The following is an 8,188-nucleotide window of genomic DNA, read 5'->3' as shown; positions in this document are numbered from 1 at the left end:
TTTCTTCATAGTGACACTTGGTGTCTCTTTTAGCACTAAGTTGCTAATCTACAAAAGGCCTGCTTCAGGATATGTTGTTCAATCTAGCAGAAGTGAGGTTGATAACACCAGGATATTTACCTTTTTCTTCTTGAAACTGCATTATACTTTTAGTATAACAATGTTGGGAAATGCTTTAAATATATTAATATAAATGCTTAGGCCTACTCTGATGTCTTTGAAATAATTCAAGATTCAAAATTGTACTTATCAAGTAAGGAAGTAACTGCTTCAGGTGTTTTAAGTATAAAACTTTTTATTTATTTATTATTTTATAACCCTTACAATAAAACCTTGGTTTCAGGTACTTTTTTATTACTTTTTAATGTACATGGGTATTTTGCCTGCATGTAGTCTATGCACTGCATTCACACAATGTCCACAGAGACCAGAAAAGGGAACTGGAGCTGCGGATCATTGTTAGCTGCTATACTGGGAATCGAACCTGGGTCCTCTGGTGTAGCAGCCAATCTTCTTAACTGCTGAGCCATCTCTCTGGCCCCAGTAATCTTACTTTTGACTGGTCTGAGATTTAGACGTAGAAACTATCAGTGAGGACAACCTATATCTCTTGACAATCTGTCCCTGGCTTCTTTCATTCTCTTGGCGAAAAGTTTATCATATTCTGCAGCCTCCTCTTACTGTCTTTGTGTGTTGTTCCTTCAGAGCAATAGGTTGGCATCTATGTTGTAGTACACTTGGATAACAAAAGCCTAAATCATGGGGGCTTTGGTCCTGGGTTTCTTAGATTTTTTTCTAGGTGTGTACAAGGTTTTATAAGTACTTTGTAAACATCAGAATCAATTGGGTCCTTTTCTACAAAAGCCTGATGTCATATTACAAAACCAGGAACCATACTTTCCGAGGCACTCTGATGAAGGGCAGAGAAAACATCCACATAACTGATGTTTAGGTGAGAAGGCAGAAAGATGATCTCAGTCAATCTGATTTGCCAGGGAAGGAAGCCTAAGGTGCTGTCCACAGGACCAAACTTCAATACTAACTCAGGGTCAGGGAAACCATGTGAACTAAGTAGCCATCTAGCAGATCTCCATCCAAATCTCTGGGTGTCCTCTGCTGCTGAGCAAAAGTCCTGAGCAGCTCTCAGAATATACGCTTTTTCAGCTCCTGGGGACAGCACCTTCACTGCTGAAGGGCAATTTAATACTTGGTGGTCTTTGTCATTACTACTTGCAAATTCTGGTTATTATTTGCAACAATCTCGGCCCAAAAGTTCCTATTGTTGTTGCACAATTTCATCCATCAATCTGGAGTTATTTCTCTTGAACAGGCCTTGGTGGTCTTAGACACTAATGTAGAGATCCCCAAGGCCATACACCACACCACTGAGGCTCACGGTGTCTGAGAAGCTGGGCTCATGGTCCTCCTTAGTGACCACCAGGCCCATATACAGTAGCAGCTTCTGCAGGGACCCGCCCTCCGAAGACCAGCACAGCCTGGGTGGGGTGACAGCCAGCCTGGGGCCCAGTGAGGGTGCAGGTGATGATGCTGGTTCCTGCCAATGGCCAGGGCTTGCTCAGCTTGAAGCCCAGCACCACTAGGACCACAGTGGAGGCAGCACAACAGCAGCTGCTCCAGATCCAGTTCCAGGGGAAGCAAAGGCAGAGCCAGGAGGTGAGCACTCTGCAGGTAGAGCAGCACTTGCAGCACCTGCCACACCAGCTCCCACAGCCCGGTCATTCTCCCATGGCGTTGGGACACCGTCTCCTCCTTCCCCTCCATCCCACATCCCCGGGCCTGAGCCCCTCATCACTGCCAACTCCTCACCTAGCCCCCACTGCCATCTTCCTCCGCCCTCCTAAGTCTATTTATTTATGGCTTCCTGACAACAAATTGGTGACATCCCCGACCACTAAGGAATGGTAATATCTCTCAGTTCAGGAATATCACTTTAGTATCCACAATACATCACTAACAGATTGGTGCTTTCTATCTCCAGTTCTCCTTGTAACCCCACCCCTGACTTCTGTGGCCATAGATGCTATCATTTTAATGCTGCAGAAGTGGCTACAAGCATACTACAAATTTCATTGACTTTCTTGAACTCATTGTTATGGATAGCTAGCTGTGATATAACTTAAGTCCGTCCAAACAGACGGATGACTAGATAAAAAAAAACACTTGTCACCAAGTCTGGCAACCTGAGTTTTCTTTCTTGTAGATACCATATTTTTGTCTGTTTCTAACATGAAGCACCACAGTGGTGAAAAAATAGCCTTCAGAAAGGTTTTTTGTCTTGTTTTTTTTTTTTTTTGAGATAGAAAGATTTTCTTTATTAATGACCCCAACCATATTTCTTTAGATACAGGAGTTTTGAACTCAAATACTTAGAAGAATACAAGTTAAGATTGCATTATCTGCAACTCATTACCAGTAACATATTGTAAACAAACAGCTTGGAAAAGGGAAAAAGGAAGGGGAGTGAGAAAGGGAAAAATAAAAGAAGGGAATATTCCAGATTGCAGAGGGCCCATAGGTTGAATAACCTTAAGAACCTGGAGAGGTGCAACATGAAGGGCTACAATTATCCAGTAGCAAACGGTCCAGCCTTCCATCAACAGAGCTTCTTCCTCAGTTTCCAAGTGTTAGCGGGATGAAAATGTCTTCCCCATGAATGTTTTCATTACTTTTTTCTCTGCATCTGGGTGTGCACGAGTGAGCACCTTAAGGAAGTCAGATGGTTTTGCTCGCATTCGTGTATGAATATAGGCCTTGGGTACTTAATGTGGTAGTGCAGATAGTCCCAGAACGTGTGGATCAGGTTGATGGTGTTGTCTCAAGCAGTGGCATTGGTGTGGCGAGGGGAGAGCAGGAAGGTGATGTAGCCAGTGTTGTCACCCACGGCAGCATCTGTGTCTTTCAGCTCTAGAGGAGGTTTCCTGTGGTTAAAAAGGACCTGGGGGGCTGGGCTCTTCGTCCTTCTTTGAACTCTTGCATGAAGACCTTTCCAATGACAACATCGTCATCATCCTTAAACACCGTGCTGAAGACTACTGTGACTCTGTCTTTTTTAGATTCAACAGACAATGGATAACCACTCTGTTCCCTCCTTCCTTGTCCTCTTCTTGTGCTAATTTTTTGGGAGAAATTAATAGCAACTATCCTAAAACTGGTAGACTTAACCTCATAATAAGAACTTCTTGGATTCTTCCTAGAATTGTACGTGATGCTCCAATAACTGGAGCCCATACGTTCTATACTGATGCAAATAAATCAGGGAAAGCAGGTTACAAGTCAGATGAATTGAGTAAGGTGGAACAAAGCCCTTATAATTCTGTCCAGAAGGCAGAATTATATGCCATTCTTATGGTGCTAAGGGATTTTAAAGAACCTCTTAATATAGTTACAGATTCACAATATGCAGAAAGACAAATATATTGGTATAGATTCTTGTATATTGATACAAAGTTAAATTATATTGACTACTGTATGCATGCATGTTTCTACCTCTGTTTAAAACATTTTTTATGTATTGACATATATTGTATTGATATATATATATATATATATATATATATACATTGTATATATTTACCATATTGCAGTGTACATTTCTACCTCTGATTAAGATACTTATATAATGTTTGTGTATGATATATATTTACCTACTGCAATGTATATTTGTACATTGTTTATATTTGGAGGTCATTGTCCTCATTTGTTTCACAGTTGTTTATTGTCTTAGTCTTTAAGTTAGATAGATATTGAGAATAATATAGATTAATAGTCATCTAAGTTTGTCATTTATAATTAGACTAATCAGGTTCTTTAGATATATAGAGATTATACTCAGTAGAGATAGATAATCTTCAACTTCTTCAAAGAGCTGTAGAAAATGGCCTTTAATCTAACTCAGAGTTTTGTGGTAGTGAGACACAATTGCTCCTGGCAACACCACTCTATTCCCGAGAGAATGTTGAGCACCAAAGACACTCCACCTGGAGCCTTTCTTTTTGGCAGAACTGGCCTTGGGGCAAAGAAATGCCCATACCTCAACCACTGACAGAGATACAGAGCATGCATCAATGGATAAAACAGGACTGTCATATCCTGCCAAGACAGGGTAAGATAGTTTTGAAAAAGTTGCTTGCCTTTGAAAATGGTATGTCAGTTATGTTAGGCCTTAGCCAAAGTTGGTTGCTTCAACGCTGCTAATGTGACTTTGGGTGATTGCCCAGGTAGCTAGTTGTCTCTGTGATTTGTTGCATGTTTTGGAAGTTGTTTTACTGAACTTCCTAATTACCCAGGTAACATTATTTCCCTTCTCAGATCTTCGATGGGATTGAAGACTATATAAATGTAGTTACTTTCTCTCATGACTTGGCCAAGTTATTTATTATACAAGACCTAAGCTAGTTAGAATAGGATATTTGTACTTATTGTATATAATTTCATAGTAGGTTTAGAACTCTCTTATTTAAACAAAAGGGGGAGGTGTTGTGGGAGGTCTTCCCACTCCTCCAGCCTATAGCCACTGAGATACCAGCCCATTGGGGCGTGGTCTCTCTCCCTTTAAAAAAGCGGCCACTTCCCTCTCCTCTCTCTCTTCACTTCCTGCTCCACTGGCGATTAGACTCCCTTCCTCGTTGCGTAGAGGGCTGTTGTCTTGGATGGTGATCTGTAAGTTTTTTCCCCTTTAAATAAATACCACCCTATTAATCATAATTCCAAACTGGTGTGGGATTGTTTGTGACTTACGCCTTCAGAACTGGAAGTATTTCTCAAAGACAGAGGCAAAGCAATTTTGCTTCAACATGCCAGCCTGCTGCACGATAGAATCCTTGGATGCAGGCAGATTTTCAAGGTCATATAGCAAAGAAACATTGTATCCCAATTCTGGGTTTACCAAGAAACTCCCATATACTCTCTTTAATAAGTCATCAGCACCATGTGCCTGAAGTTCCTTGTAGAATTTCAAAGGAATACTGACCATCACCTGTAGGGTTAAGCCAGCCCCTTAGGGGCGGGCTTGCCTCGGGCGAATGTTGACTGATAAATCGAGCTTGTGGGAGCCTGTGAGTCCCTTTTCCTGCTTCCTGTGCTAAGCGGGAACCTCGGTTCTGTAAGTTTATTTCTTCATTAAAACTGTATATATTTCTTTACAATCTGCCTGCATTTATTTACGCCGCTACAATCATCTTTGTTTTGTCTCCATTAGGTTTTGAAATATGATAAAGGACACTATCAAAATCTGCAAATGTTACTTCTTCAGCTTCTGGTTTGTTTCCAAAGGCCGTGTTCTGGAAGGAGAGTGAGATCTCCTCGATGATGCGATTGTTCACCTCCAGCAGGATCATGGCGGAGGCTGTCCCTGAAGCTTTAACCCGCCTGCCAAGCCGCCACTGCCTCCACCACCGCCTCACCCACGATCCCGGTCCCCCGAGAAAGGTTTTTACTGGGCTTTAGCCTTTAAATCTCTCTCTTGCTCAGATGAGTCACTTACTCAGATTGTTCACCGTTTAGGTGATGAACTGTCTCTGTATGTCACACTTGATTCTTGGTGTTTGTGTCTGCAGGATAGACTTTTTTCCTGCGAGGATCTGAATTGTTTCCCAAATTTGTCATCAGGCCTTGAGATAGAGAGAAATATGTATTTTAAGAGAAATATATAGATTTGCCCATATTATTTATATTTTAACCTGTGGTTACCTGACTAGGAGAATTTGCTATGCTCAAATGGCATGCAATGATCAAGGTCATATAGAGCACTAAGGTTGCTTTCATCTCTGAGCATGCCTTTGTGTTTGAGAGCTTTACAGTAATTGTCCCAGATTCTCAGAGAGTGCTGACAACATTCTGTGATTCTTCAGTCTTTTCCTTCGGAATGGTACTTTTGATGGAAAGGGATGACATATAGTAGCATTGGCCATAAGCCTTTTGAGAGTGTGCTCTTTCTTCATTTAACCTAGACAGTGTGAATACAGTAATTGGGAGAAGTTTGGGGCTTGCTTATTAAGCATGTTATATAGTATACAAATAGAGAGAAAATACATTGGGCGAAAGTAATTTTATAGTTAAACTTGGAACATGTAAGGTTAAGCAGTGTTCTGGGAATTTTTCTTGTGGCATTGTAGGGGGATGAATGGATCTACAAATGTTTGAAAAATCTGGAAACTTAGGATAAGTTTATATTAATAATAAATATGTCATTACACCTGCATTTTAGAGTTTTAAGGAATTTTATACTCTTATTTATTATACTTCCCTCAAATTAATGATTAGGCCTATTGCTTGAATTTAAACATTCTTCTGAAAAGCGTTTAGAGATTGATGAGCATTTAGTGTATAATTTGCTTAAAAATAACTTTGTCCCATACCTAGATTTTTCTAGGCTTGTATACACTATAGCTTTTTTCAGTTGTTTTTTTTTTTTAAATATCATTAGATAATTTTTTTCTTTCTGAGACTGGGTCTCAATATGCAGCCCTGACCTACCTAGAATTTGCTAAGGAGACCAGGCTGGCTGCAACTTGCAGAGATCCAACTGCCTCTGCCTCTCAAGTGTTGGGATTAAAGGTATAAGCTACCACATTTGTCAAGTTTTAGATGTCTTGAGAAGTAGTTGTTCTCACATGAATTTAGATTAGATATTTTGTATTTATTTGATTTAAAAATCTTGTTCTTTTCTAGATTCCATATTATAATTATTGAAAATATTTCAACGTTTATAGTTTTATAAATAATATAATGCCAAGTTCAAATGGAGAATAACTTTATTACTATATGCCTTCTTTTTCAGTTATGTGCACAGTGAACATATATGTTTATTATTCTTTTTAAATTTGACATTATGAACATTTTTAAAAATATGAGCATGTAATTCAAATTTAGTTTTTGATGACTGTAATATATTATGCTTATTACCTGTTTTTTTTGTGTTGAGTATTTAGTTTGTTTCTAATGTCTACTATAGAGAATACTGATAAAACTTTTCTACAAATGGACTGAAATTTACTTTGAATCTTTTGGACGAGAATACTGATAAAAACTTTTCTACAAATGGATTGAAATTTACTTTAAATCTTTTGGACAAATTTCCAAAGAATATATTACTGAATAAAAAGTCTGAAAGTTTTAATATATATTTTAATACATATGTATATATACTTTATATTTATTTGCATGAGTGTATTTAAATATGTATAAATATATTTGGCTAAATAAATATATTTATTACATATGTGGTATTTTATTTGTTCTCATAAATACCAAATAGTGGCGGACAAGTAAAATAACTCAGAGTCACACAGCTAGGTGGCTCCAGGGTCTGAGCTTTCTTTGTAATCCTACCTGTTTTGATGATCTTGCCAAGTGGCTCTTTCAAATGAGTATCACACCTGTTTTCAGTCAATTTCATTGTAACAATTAGTATCCAATAATCTTTTTTAATACTAAATTTAATAGACAAAAGTGATACATGTTTTTTCCCTGGAAGTACATGATAAGTAAGATTAACTTATAAGTTAAACTATGTTCATCGGAAAAGCTTTCCTGTGTGATAGGTATGGTTCATGACCACATACAAAACAGTGCAAATTGGCTATGGCTACATATCATGGAGGTTTCTAGAATGAATAAATCTTTGGGGAATGACCATATTGTTTATTAACTTTAAAATAGCGTTTAACTTTAACATAATAAAATTACATATAACAAAACGGGTATCAAGCAAGAATTACAATATTTATATTTACTTTACCTGTTATCATAAGTGAGGAAAACTATAACTATCTATTTTTTCTTCAACTATATCAAAGACTCCAGAAAGATAGAATATTACCTAAGAAAATAGGAAGTACATTGTAAACAACTTCCAAAACTCTAGAAATGACAGAGACATCTCACTGTCTGGTCAGTTACCAAAGTTCTTCTCTATCATTGTGGCATCCATCTTCAGCCTATAGGCCGATAGTATCCAGCAGACTTTTTCATGAAGCATGAAATTTCAAAGACAATTCTGCCTATATCGGTAGTTTGCCAGTCACCTTCTTCTGTATTCTGAAGAATGTCTTGCAGATTCTTTCATGAAGCAGGAACTCCAAAGGATCGTCTCACCTTTAGGCAAGTTCAGCAGTCGTTTCTTGATGGGTTCTGCATGTCCAGTTCAATTAACAAACTCCATAAGGAG

The 8,188-nt window shown here is 38.4% G+C and overlaps 2 pseudogenes; both read right to left on the bottom strand.

Moving 5' to 3' along the window:
- Positions 1-871: 871 nt before the first annotated feature.
- Positions 872-1,740, bottom strand: LOC121459586 (annotated as a pseudogene).
- Positions 1,741-2,645: 905 nt separating this feature from the next.
- On the bottom strand, positions 2,646-5,357 carry LOC121459767 (annotated as a pseudogene).
- Positions 5,358-8,188: the final 2,831 nt, after the last annotated feature.

Source organism: Microtus oregoni, unplaced genomic scaffold (genome assembly GCF_018167655.1).
Source record: "Microtus oregoni isolate MIOR12 unplaced genomic scaffold, Mior012 000019F_ref0000042, whole genome shotgun sequence".
NCBI lineage: Eukaryota > Metazoa > Chordata > Mammalia > Rodentia > Cricetidae > Microtus > Microtus oregoni.
Note: the sequence above shows the minus strand (reverse complement) of the source record. Positions and strands in the feature narration are given on the sequence as shown.